The following is a 13,161-nucleotide window of genomic DNA, read 5'->3' as shown; positions in this document are numbered from 1 at the left end:
TGCTGTGTTCCCAATCAGTGATCACAAGGATTCTAGTCTAGAACTTTCTCCTTTAGGCTCTGCAGTGACTTTGCACGTACCCAAGATACTGTATTAAGCCCTTCCCTAAAATATGCGGTGGCTTCTATTCTTACACCAAACTTTAATAGTTACAGTTGCACTCTAGAGTGTCAAGTGTTCATCATTCAATGTCTTTTTTTTTTTTTTTAAGATTTATTTATTTTTTTTATACAAGAACCGGGGTACAGGCCAGATGCACAGGAGGGTGAGAGCATTCACCAGAGACAGAGCTGGGAACAGAACAGGCAGACAGAAGAAATACACTGCTGAGGGGAGCAACAGGCAAGACAGGAGAGGTCTCCTTCACCACGTGGGATTCTCACTGGCCGGCCGGGATCAAACCTACTCTGCAGAGGCTGCAGACACTTTCTTAGTGCAGTACTCAACCTCCTGTGCCACCAGGGAGGCCCCCATTCAATGTCTTAATTAGGTTTATAGTTAGCACTATGATACAATCAACTGAGATAAGTGACCAGTTTGATTAAGTTTTAAAAAATACCAGTTTCACTGAAGAATGCCCTAGAAGTAGCAGTAAAATTATTAATTTTATCAATAATTTAAACACGTGACTTTATAATATCCTATAGACATAAAGCTCTTCCACTAAATGCAAAATTCTGTTTGTTTAGACAGAAAAATACTTGGAGGGTTGTTCGAATTGTTAACTTGACTAGCCACTCCTTCCTGAAATATCATTTTTACTTGAAATAAGAAGTGACAGATAGGGCCTCCCTGGTGGTGCAGGGGGTTAAGCACCGCACTATGAAGCAATCCGCAGCCTCTGCAGCACGAGTTTGATCCCCAGCCAGGGAGCAACCCTCATGGCACAGCAGACCTCTCCTGTCTTGCCTGCTTCTCCCCTCAGCAGTGTATTTTAGTCAGTCTGCCTGTTCTGTGCCCCTCTGTCTCTGGTAAATCCTTTCATCCCCCACATTTCTGGCCTGTACCCCAGCTCTTATATGCATAAATAAATAAATCTTTATTAAAAAAAGTGACAGATAAAGAAAGTTTATTCAGATTTTGGTATTGGCCAGACATTGTCTCAAAAATGCACAAAATGAACTTACCATCTCAAGGAAAACTCATGATATTGTTGGATCATTTAATATTTCAATTTTTATTTTTTAAGGCCTCCCTATACCATTTTTCACAGAGATTGCACCAAATTATATTCCCACCAACAGTGGATGAGGGATCCCATTTCTCTACATTGTTGCCAACATTTTGTTCCCATTCTTTTTGATGTAGGCCATTCTCACAGTTTTGATTTGAATTTTCCTTATAATGAGTATTTTAAGCATTTTTTTCAGTGTAGGAAATCTGACTGTCTTTAGGAAAATGTCTATTTAGATCTGTTGCCCATTTTTTGATTGGGTAGTATTTTTTGTTGTTGTTGTTTTGTTTTTGAGTTGGATGAGCCCTTAACATACTGCGGAACTTAATCCCTTGTCCAATGTGTGATGGGCACATATCTTCTCCAAGTCTGTAGATTGCCTTTTCGTTTTTGTGATGGTTTCTTTTGAGGTACAAAACTTTTTAATCTGAGGTAGTCCCACTTGTTTATTTTTGTTTTTGTTTCTCTTGTCATTGGGGTTGCACCCCCAATACATCTCTAAAGTAGATGCCACTAGTGTTTCACCTATGTGTTCTTTTAATGCTTTTATGGTTTCAGATCTTATATCTAAATCTTTTATTCATTTTGAATTAATTTCTGCATATGGAATTAAGTATGGTTCTAGTTTCTTTTATTTTTTTTGCTTTGTGTGGTGGTCCATGTTTTCCATCACCATTTGTTAAAGAGATTTTCCTTCTTACACTGTATTGTCATGGATCCTTAGTCAACTACTAACTATTCACTTGTGTGGGTATAGTTTTAGACTCTTTATTCCATTGGTCTGTGTTTCTATTTTTGCTTGAATATCATACTGTTTGATTACTGTTGTTGTTTAATATAGTTTGAAGTCAGGGAGTCTGGTACCTCTATTTTTCTTTTTTTCTCAGGATTTCTTTGGTTATTTGGGTTTTTTGTGTTCATACAAATTTTATAATTGTTTATTCTAGTTCCTTGAAAAAAGTCATTGGGATTTTGATAGCTATTTCATTGGGCTTATTGCTTTAGGTGATATGGTTATCTCAACAATGTTTAGTCTTCCTATCCATTTCTTTGTGTCTTCTTTTATTTCATTTAACAATGATATACTTTTTTGTTTTTTTTAAATCTTTAAACTCTGTTTATTTATTTATTTATTTTTGTGGGCCCCTCGCCGGCGGCTGGGGAACGAACCGGTGGTGCTGCAGAGTCTGCAGGCAGCCTCGCAGCCCAGCGCTCAACCGCTGCGCCACCAGGGGAGGCCCAACAATGATATACTTTTAGATGTATAGGTTCTTCACCTCCTTTGTTAAATAAGCCCTGGTTTTTCATTATTTTTGGTGTAATTATAAATGGGATTTTAAAAAAAATTCTCTTTCTTCTAACTCATTGTTTGCATGTAGAACTGATTTTTGTGTATTGATTTTGTATATTGCCACTTTATTGTATTCATTTATTATTACTAGTAGTTTTTTGGTAGAGTCCTTTGTCTATTCAATGTATAGGATCACGTCATCTCTGAATAGTGATAGTTTCACTTCTTCTTTCTCAATTTGGATTCTTGTTATGTCTTTTTCTCTCCTAATTTCTCCAGCCAGGAGTTCCAACACTATGTTGAACAATAGGGATGAAAATGGACATCCTCTCTTGTTCCTCATCTTGGGGTAAATGCTTTCAGTTTTTCACCATTGAGTAGATGTTGGCTGTGGGCTTGTCATAGGCAACCTTTAGATGTTGAGATAAATTTTATTTATTCCCATCCCATTTTATTGAGAGTTTTTACCATAAATTGATGTTGAAGCTTGTTAAATGCTTTTTCAGTGTCTATTGAAATGATCATGTGATTTTTCTTTTTCTTTTCACTGATCTTGAGAGTGACATTGATTTGTTTATGTTGAGCCAACATTGAATCCTTGATGATTCTCTTACTATAGTGTTGGATGTGATTTGCTAAGATTTTGTTGAGAATTTTTGCATCTATGTTCATTGGCGATATATGTCTATAGTTTTCTTCTATTGTGCTGTCCTTGTTTGGTTTTGGAATCAGAGTAATGTTGGACTCAGAATGTATTAGATAGCTTGCAACCCTCTTCTGTTTTTTGGGTTTTTTTTTTTTTGAAGAATTTGAATAGGATAGGTATTAGGTCCTCTGATGGTTTGGTTTAATTCACTGGTGAAGCCCTCTAGTGCTGAGATTTTGTTTTTAGGAAGACTTTTGACTACTCTCAATTTCTGTGCTGTATATTTCACCCTGGTCAGTCTTGGAAGGTTGCATGATTCTAAAAAATTGCCCATGTCTCCCAGATTATCCAATTTATTTTCATAGAGACATTCATAATAGGGTTTTATGGTTCTTTGTGTTTCTGTGTCATATGTTACAATTTCCTCTTTCATTTCTGATACTTCTTGTTTTAATTTTTCCTCTTTTCAGATAAATTGAAACAAGAAATTATCAATGTATGATAATGATTTACAATTAGTAAACAGGTATGGCAATTTGCTTTTTCCCTCCCACCCCATGAACAAACTCTAAGTGATTTTGAAATAACCTTTTCCAATATAAGTAACTTTACTCATTTTAGTTTAATCTTTTAAATTTCAATAAAATGAAATTATTTCAGCATTTTTGTTGTTTTCTTGTATAAATCAAAGTTTTAAAAGCTTAGTTATGAGCTGAAATTTTTCAATTATGCTCTTAGAACAAATTACACAATATCAATGTACCACCAGCTTCACATTATGATATTTCACTGTATGATCACATCTGTAGAATGGATTAGTTTTATAAGTTGGGGGGGCTACTGTATTATTCTCTATAAAATGTTATTTACATAAACATGTAATGGCCTTATTTATTTTAACATGAATATTAAAAATTTATTAACAGCAATTCATAATACTATAAATATTGCTAAATATGGCCCACATTCACAAAAATTCCTTGAGGTCCTCAATTTTTAAGAGTCTCAAAGGGTCCTGTGAGCAAAAGCTTGAGAACTTGTTTCAGAAAAAATGTAATTTGATATCACATTTCACCAGGAGAGGCCGCCACTAACACAGGTTGCACACTTTTCCTGTAGTGGCTTAAATTTGAAGCTTCTGATTCAGTAGCACATGAGTGCCTTGCACCATGGATGTAATGAGTTAGGAATATTGATGATGGGGAAGAGCAGAGAGGGAGAGTGAGAGGGAGGGAGAAAGAGGGAGAGAGAGACCATCTCTAAGTCTTAATAAAGTCCTAGAAAAACTAGGAAAGAAGAAAAATAAGAATATAGTCTCAAAACTGCAGAGATAAAATAAGCACTGTTTAATGACACCGCCTACATGGGAGATTGCTGGGCCATCTGTACCGCCAGCTTAGCTGGGGAGCATCCCTGGATTCCCAGCTGCTACTTGAGATCAGGTTTTTCCCTGAAGGAAACCCTTCCACTGTTCTGCTTGCTCCTGTGACCTCCAGGTTACTGTGAGACGAACTTCTGACTCCTCGTACAGTATCCTTTTCCTGCAAACTCCATTTCTCTCACCAAATTCACAAAGATGCTCTCTGTGTGATACTTCACAATCCTGTTGCAATGCTATCCACGGAGCTACCAATCCCTGGGTATCATGAAAAATTATACGATCAAGTATATATTCATGTAAATTTTTCCTTGAGAAATCTCTTCTGAGAGACCGCATCATTCCAAAGTCATAATGTCTTGCACTTGGAATATTATGATTACTGTAGGTGAGATTTTATAAGGTCTCTATTCTTTGTCACCCTGTCCCATTAGCATTATTTTAAATGTTGATATTTCCCTTCCAGGTATTGATGTTTGTGCACTGAGATAATCTATCCTCTCTAATTTGCAGTTGTTAGGAAATCTGAAATGCAGTATTACTGAGCCATAGTTCTGGAATAGAGCCACTTCCTTTTCTGACCTTTCTTTTTGTTTTCTGTTCAGCATTTGAATGTCTTTTGTTATGCTGACTCTACTTGCTATTTTCTTTTCCCACCCAATTTTCCTCCCAATTCCCCTTCCTCAAGGGAATCCCTGTGCCTTGTGCTGATTTAACACCCCCAGCCTAGTTCCAAATGAGCTATACTCCCTCTCCTTCCACCCATTACCAGACAAGAAAGGGCAGGGTTATTTCTTCATTCGCAGAAGAGGAAGTTCACATAAACCTCGTCTGTGCAGGAGAGAGTTTTAATTTTCTACGAAAGCTCATTAATCACTATCCTTTCTACCCTGCCTCCCATGGGTCCAGGTAAATGAGTCAGTGCCAAAGGGGGTCAATAGCCAACACCCAGTCTAAAAGATGGACTAAGAATTTTTGGAGGCTTGAAGTTCCTGGAGTCTCAGCCTCCAGGCTCCTGCTGTCCTTTCCATACTTCTGTCTCTCTCCCTTGATGTATAAAACTCAGCACCTTCTTTGGATTTACCAGAAGCCCACCCACTCCAAGCGCTGAGTACTGTGCATTTATGGGACATTTTAGGGGAGTTCAGAAGACATCAATGGAAACAACTCTGCCATGGAACCATAGTATTGCCATTTTCCTTGCCAGGTCCTCTTACCTGGTGCCAGCCACTTCCCACCTTGCTCACTCTTTTCTTTCTGTCCCGCTGTAACAGGGGGGACCCACAGAAAAGGGTCAGAAACAACCAGACAAGCCCAGAAGGAAAAGAGCAAAATCAAATCAAGATAAAAGTTGCCATTGTCTCCTCCCCACGGGTCTCACCCACATCTGTGTCACCCAGTCCACGACCAAAAGACAAGCACAGTTTCTTCACGTGTCTCTAGGCTCCATGCGCCTCCTTCAGGTCTCCTTCTGGCTCCATCCTGCTTCTTTCCTCAGTCTCCTCTGCAGCTCTCTCCCTGCTCAGCTCCACCCTCCATTTGGGTGGGGCGGAACCTGAAACCTCCCCCTTTCCTGGGGACCACCCTGTTACACCGTCTCTGCTCTTGTCTTTTCTCTCATCGTTTCCTTTGTTCCCTGGATCTTTAAGTTTTTTTTTTTTTTTCCTTTTTTAGGGAGAAATAAGTGATTTTGCCTTCCCAGAATTCTGCAACTTGGCACCCTCAGGCACTGCAACATTTCACCATCTTACACCCTGGTATGTATCAAGTTGTTTTTTGAAAAATACAAAACAGGGCCTCCCCTGGTGGTGCAGTGGTTGAGCGCTAGTCTGTGAAGCTGCCCGCAGCCTCTGCAGCGCAAGTTCGATCCCCGGCCTCTGGGCGAGGGTCCCACATGGTGCGCAGACCTTTCCTGCTGTGCCCGCTGCTCCCCTCAGCAGTGTATTTTGTCAGTCTGTCTGTTCTGTTCCCCGCTCTGGCTCTGGTGAATTCTGTCACCCTCCCACACTTCTGACTGTACCCAGTGCTTGTATAAATAAATCTTTGAAAAAAGAAAAAAGAAAACTACAAAACAGAGAAGTCTTATTAGCTAAGAAATGGTGACAAATTTTGTTCTACCTCGTTACTATTTTAGCTTGCTGTTTCTACATTGGGTTTTCTTATCTGAACCCAAGTCAATTTTTTTTTTTTTCCTAGAGGTTTATTTGGGAGGTGACAGTGAAAGTAGGAAAAGAAATAAAGTGTTCAACTGGGCAATAAGAGCCCTTAGAAGTAAAGGTGCTAGAACATCTGTGTGTGAGTCTTTGCATGGACACATGCTTGCATTTCTCCTGGGTATCTACCTAGCAGTGGAATGATTGGGTGATACAATTGATTTAGGTTTAACTTTTTAAGAAACTGCCAGACTTTTTCAAAATGACTGTGACCTTTTATATTTGCACAGCTGTGTATGAGGGAACCCAGTTCTTTCAAGATCTGTGCACTGTAAATTATAAAGCAGTAATAAGAGAAATTAGAGGAGACCTAAATATAAGAAAAGGTAGTGTTCCTGGGTCAAAAACCTCAATAGTGCTAGGTGTCACGTCTTCCCTAGTCAATGTACTGATTCAATGCAATAGCTATCAAAAACCCCAGAAGGCAGTTAATGGGTAGAATTTATAATTTGATCTTCAAATTCATATGGAGATGCAAAAGATCCAAGAAAGATGAAATAACTGCAAACAATAAAGTTGAAAGGCTAACATTACCTGATTTCAATAGTTGTTATAAATATGGGTAATGTTTAAAACATCTGGAAGCCCAGACCATATTGCAGATGAAGTAAACCTCAATTTCCAAGGATGGGGCCCAGCAGCAGATTAGTTTTGAAGGTCCTGAACTAATGTCTAGTCCAGGCTGAAACCTTGTTAGATTCTTAAGCGAGCATATTTCGTTAAACCTCTAGAGGGCATCTTAGACTTTTCACAGCCAGAGGAATTCCACTTGCATCTAAATAGATGGTCACCCCGACATTCTGAAGCCTATTTATTTTTTAAGTTAATGTCTGGGGATAGGAGGAAGAATAAATAAAATAATACAGATAGTCATAACTGCTGTTAGTTTTTTTTGTTTTGTTTTTCTAAGGCATTAAGTATTTAGAAGGCATGGGGATTGTGAGACCTTGATCAGCTTTTGGTCCTGTGTTGATGCATCCTGGAATGAAAAGGAGCACTCAGAATTTACAGAGTCTAAAATGATCTTGGAACTAATGGAAATTCAGAGTTAGCCTTTTATTTGGAGACTTTTAAAACTTGACTCTAGGTTAACTCCTCTTCTAAACTCTTCAGCCACCATGTTCTAAAAAAAAAAAAAAAAAAAAAAAAAAAAAACTCTTTTTTCCTTCCTACCTTTGTGTTCCTGTCCCTTTTGGGGGGCAGCTCTTCCTGCTCTTTTATGTCTGTGTAAGTGTCATTTTCCTTTTTTTTTTTTTTTTTTTTAAATAATAAACCTGCCCTTTTGGATATAACTAAATGTCTCAGCCTTGTGGGGAAACTTAACTTACCATGTGCCACTGAAAGGGGAGCTCTGGTGAAACTTTTCTCAGGAGACCCCATTCTCTGAACCCCACATCTCTCCAAAATGACATCACATGTTCAGCTTTTCCTTGCTTTAAGCTGAGTCTTCCTTCTCTCCCTTCTCCCCCTCATTTTCCTCCTTTTCTGAATTTTTTAAAGCGATAGCTTGGTGTAATCTATCTCTGGGCTGCGACTTCTCTTCTTTCCTTCCTCCGCTTCTCTTTCCTTTCTCTTTTTTATGCATGTTCTTCTGTGATATAGTAAGAAATATGTGCTTATCTCTGCCCCTGGCTCCTCGCACAGAGCTTCTAAAACCCTTGCATTTCCTGAGTGATACGGGACATCATTTTTTTTTTTTTTTTTTTTTTTTTAGATTTATTTATTGATTGATTGATTGATACATACAAGCACTGGGTACAGTTAGAAGCGCGGGAGGGAGAGAGAATTCACCAGAGCCAGAGCGGGGAGCAGAGCAGGCAGGAGGACTGAAGTACACTGCTGAGGGGAGCAGCGGGCGGCAGGAGAGGTCTGCGCGCCATGTGGGACCCTCCTCCCGAGGCCGGGGAGCAGCCGGGGATTGAACCGGCGCTGCAGAGACTGCCGGCAGCTTCCCAACCCAGCGCTCAACCGCTGCGCCACCGGGGAGGCCCCAGGGACATCATTTTTTGATATTTTGTCTTTGGCTCCAATTCTGGGCACAGAATCCCTAAACCTATTACACGGAAGGGTGAGGGGTAACCCAGGACCCCCAAGCCTGCATGCTCTAAACGGTTTCTGCCATCTACTGCATCAAGAAAAAACAGGGCCTCCCTGGTGGCACAGCGGTTGAGTGCTGGGTTGCGAAGCTGCCCGCAGCCTCTGCAGCGCTGGTTCGATCCCCGGCTGCTCCCCGGCCACTGGAGGAGGGTCCTGCATGGTGCACAGACCTCTCCTGCTGCCCGCTGCTCCGCTCAGCAGTGTACTTCAGCCCTTCTGCCTGCTCTGCTCCCCGCTCTGGCTCTGGTGAATTCTCTCACCCTCCTGCGCTTCTGACTGTACCCGGTGCTTGTATAAATAAATTTTAAAAAAAAAATCTTAAAAAAAAGAAAAAACATACTCTAGTGCATAAGACCTTCAATAGAAAATAACTTTAATACAATTAGTGTTCAATAGACAGAAGAGAAAGAATATAGTTCAAAAGAGTTTTCAGTTAAATACCCAAAGTTACTCATCCCTTTGTGGATAAATGCTCAACCAAACAGCGGTGGCCCAAAGCAGGACCACTGAGGCCCAAAAGCTTGCCACAAGTCTAAGGCACCTTCGGGTGGGGACCCATAAAACAGGAGCAGAAGGGACCAGGCAAGTCTGGAAGAAAAGGAGCTAAATCAAAGCCCAACTCACGATAAATGCTGCCATTGTCAGCCTCCCCGTGGGTCTCTCACCCACGTCTCTGTCTCTTTCAAGTGTCTGCTTCCATGCCCCCGAAGTCCCTGGTACAAGTCCCAGGCTGAGAAGCAAGCAGAGCTTCTTCACATGTCTCTCTGCCCCATGTGCCTTCTCCGGGTCCTCTTCTTGCCCCTTTGCTTTCTTCTCGCAGTCCTTTCCAGCTTCTCCTCCTTGCTCAGTTTTACCCTCCCTTGGGTGGGGCAGGGAACCCAAAATCTTCCCTTTCCCTATTTCAAATCCTTTGGATTTTCCTGATAACTAACACATCTATTATTTTCTGAGGCAAGCTTGGTGGATTCCTGGATGATTTCATGATTGGAAGTTGGTCCCCAGAGTGACCAAGACGTGGTCAGACGCTTGGGACTTTCAGCTCCTGCAGTGAGGGGAGAAGGGCTGGAGATTCAGTTAGAAATAGATTGTGACTGGGATGAATCCTCCCTGAAAACCCTTGCTATAGTGTTTGGAGAGTTTTCAGGTTGAACACATCCATGTGTGTGTACACTCTAATTCCACAAGGACCATTCCAGGTCTCATTCTGTGTACCCCCTGCATCTGGCTGTGCATCTGAATCCTTTATTATAGGCCTTTATTATATCCTTTGTAATAGGCCAGTGAATATCACTGAAAGTGTCTCTCTGAGTTTTATAAACAATTCTAGCAAATTATTGAACCTGGCATGTGGTCATGAAAACCTGTGATCTGTAGCTGGTTGGTCAGAAGGGCAGGTGCCAACCTGGGACTGTAACTGGCATCTGAAGTGGGGCGGACATTTTAACATGGGTAGTGTGTGAATTGAGTTAAATTGCAGCTGATGGCCATGGCTAATGAAATCCCAGCTGATGCACACAGAGTTAGAGAAATGGTTGTTGGTTGGTGTAAGCAAAAATCCCCACACATTTTGTGAGTAGAGACATGGTTCTCTTTTATCTTCTTTATTAATACATTAAATAACAAAGGTGAAGTAAGTACCCTGTGAGCTATTTGCAGCATCTCTAATGTGCTATGCACAGAGCTGTGATTGTACTTGATGTAGATAGTAAGATAAGCACCTGGTAGATTTCCGCAGCGGGGACTCCACCCAAGCTTCATAACAGACCTCAGCAGCGTCTGACTCAGTCAAAAGGCAGGAGACTGTGAAGAACAATATATCGGATGTCTTGATCGAGAACCCCTCCCCTGTGGGTGCTGTTCATTTCTTTTTAATAAATCTCGACTTTTTCTGCACTACCTAGAATCCTGTCGGCCCTTACTGATGTCTGCGGCAGCTCATTCATTCCATTCTTCAGAAGCCAGCTTCCAAGAACTCACTCGAGCAGGTTTATCAACCTTCCCCAGTTTCATTCCGGTTTTATTTTGTTGACAAAGTTACAAGTACAACCAATCCTAATCTCTGGTTCACCAACCTACATTTGTAAATGGCAGTGGAGTTTAGTGAAAACAAAGATGTAATTTTCCCCCATATATGCTCATGAATCTTCTCTGATCCAGAAACCTCTGAAGGTAGAGGGGTCTGTGGTCTCCCAGGTTAAGAACTGCTCTTGTAGAACATTATATTAAACACAGATTAAAAAAAAGATTTATTTATTTTTATTTTTTAATTTTATGTATATTTTTACATCATTTTTCATTTTTGCACAATGTTTACATTTTCATCTTGGTTATAGTCCCCATACGATTCCCACCCCCCTTGTTTTGATCCTACTCCCACCTCCCCCCCACTGTATAGTGTCTCTGGTTTATAGTTGCTTGTTGATTTTTATTTTTACTTTATTATAAATAGTCTTTTTTCTGGTCCCTTATTTAGGTTTTCTAAATTCCTGCTGTGATCCGGTGTTTTTCTTTTTCTTTCTGGCTTGTTTCACTGAGCATGATACCTTCCAGCTCCATCCATGTTGCTGCAAATTGCATGAGTTTATCTTTTTTGATTGCTGAGTAATATTCCATTGTGTATATGTACCACATCTTCTTGATCCAGTATAATCAGGGAAATGCAATTCAAAAATACAATGAGATACCATCTTACACCACTGAGAATGGCACATATTAAATAAGCAGGCAACAATCAATGTTGGCTAGGATGTGGAGAAAAACGAACTCTCCTGCCCTGCTGGTGGGAGTGCAAACTGGTCCAACCACTATGGAGAGCTGTGCGGATATTTCTCAACCTGCTAAAGATGGAGCTTCCATATGATCAAGCAATCCCACTCCTAGGTATTTATGCAAAGGACACAGAAACATCAATTCAAAAGGGCATTTGCACCCCTATGTTTATAGCAGCACTATTTACAATAGGTAAGCTATGGAAGTGGAAACAACTCAAATGCCCAAAAATAGATGACTGGATCAAAAAAGATTTATTTATTTATGCATACAAGAACTGGGTACAGGCCAGAGGTGCGGAAGGTGAGAGGATTCACCAGAGACAGAGTGGGGAGCAGAACCGGCAGACTGACTGAAATACACTGCTGAGGGGAGCAGTGGGCGAGTCAGGAGCAGTCTGCTGTGCCATGTGGGTAGCTCCCTGGCTGGGGATCAAACTCATGCTGCAGTGGCTGCAGATAGCTTCATAGGCTGCTGTCATAACCCCTTGCGCCACCAGGGAGGCCCCCAGATTTTTTTTTTTAATGATGAAATGAATTCCTTCCTTCCCTCCCAAACCCCTTCCCTCCCTCTCCCCCCCTTCTCTCTCCCTCTCCCTCTTCCCCTCTCTCCTCCTCCCTCCCTCTTTCTTCCTTCCACTTTCTCCTCTCTCCTTTCTTTATCTTTTACTTTTTATTAAAAAATTTGCAAATCTTCTGAATAGTTTCTAAGTTGCTATCTTTGAGTTGAAGATCATGTAGGAGGCTGGAAACTAACATCAGTAGTTCTCAAACTTAAGCACGCACCAGAATCTCCTGGACTCTCATTGAACAAGTTCAGCGCTGACTCCTAGAGCTGCTGATTCAGTGAAGGCCTTAGAATCTGCATTCCTAGTAAGTTCCCAGGTGGTCCTGATGTTGCTGTCGTGGGCTGTCTCTTTGAGAACTGCTCCCTTATACAGGTTTGACATTCTGATGTTCTGATGGTTTGAACTGGGTAAGTGATTTTCCTACAAGGACAGCTCAGGTAAAGCAGATGGAGTGGCTCGAGTGTGATCATATGTCATGGGGACTGTGGAGAGGTGCAAGGGGTGAACAAGGGCACAGCAGGTGTGGCAGGGGACTTGTATGACCTTCTCACATCCCCTGCTCCCACTTCAGTTTGTCAGCAGCTATGGGAGTGACCCCCCAATGTGCTGGCCTTTCCTTGAGCCTGGGGACTTGCCCTGCATCACCAGAATCTCCTCTACTATACAAGGGGGATGTGATCCCCTTACTAGCATCCATCTCCCCATGGGGGTCCATGGAGATAACCCCTAGCCTCTTGGTTCTTGGTGTGGTTCACGTGGTAGCACAGAAACCCCCAGTTGACTTGAGCCCTAATGCCTAGAGGAGTAATCCACTCACTGAGTCTCCCTTTCCAGGGTATATTCTACTCTGTCTCATTCTCTCCCCTCTCTCCCTTGGGGTTCCTGGAATCACTTTTTGAATTAAACGACCTATTCCCGTGTTTGCCTCAGGTACTGCTTTAGGAAAACCCCATCTAAGATATGCATTCAGGTCCCAGCCTGGCAGTGGATTAAAGCTTTCAATGCTTCTCCTTATCAGCACCACC

The 13,161-nt window shown here is 41.4% G+C and overlaps 1 long non-coding RNA gene across 2 annotated transcripts in view; it reads left to right on the top strand.

Annotated features, from left to right (window-relative positions):
• LOC119253572 (uncharacterized) overlaps nucleotides 1-13,161 on the top strand; it is a 115,399-nt gene that overhangs the window by 19,021 nt on the left and 83,217 nt on the right. For both annotated transcript variants that reach the window (XR_005127115.2, XR_008552167.1), the window contains exons 2-3: nucleotides 6,164-6,246; nucleotides 10,701-10,784. This is a non-coding gene — a long non-coding RNA (uncharacterized LOC119253572). The remainder of the gene's footprint in view (nucleotides 1-6,163; nucleotides 6,247-10,700; nucleotides 10,785-13,161) is intronic.

Source organism: Talpa occidentalis, unplaced genomic scaffold (genome assembly GCF_014898055.3).
Source record: "Talpa occidentalis isolate TD23 unplaced genomic scaffold, MPIMG_talOcc4v2.1 talOcc4.10, whole genome shotgun sequence".
Classification (NCBI taxonomy): domain Eukaryota; kingdom Metazoa; phylum Chordata; class Mammalia; order Eulipotyphla; family Talpidae; genus Talpa; species Talpa occidentalis.
The sequence above is the reverse complement of the archived record's forward strand: the minus strand, read 5'-3'. Positions and strand labels throughout refer to the sequence as shown.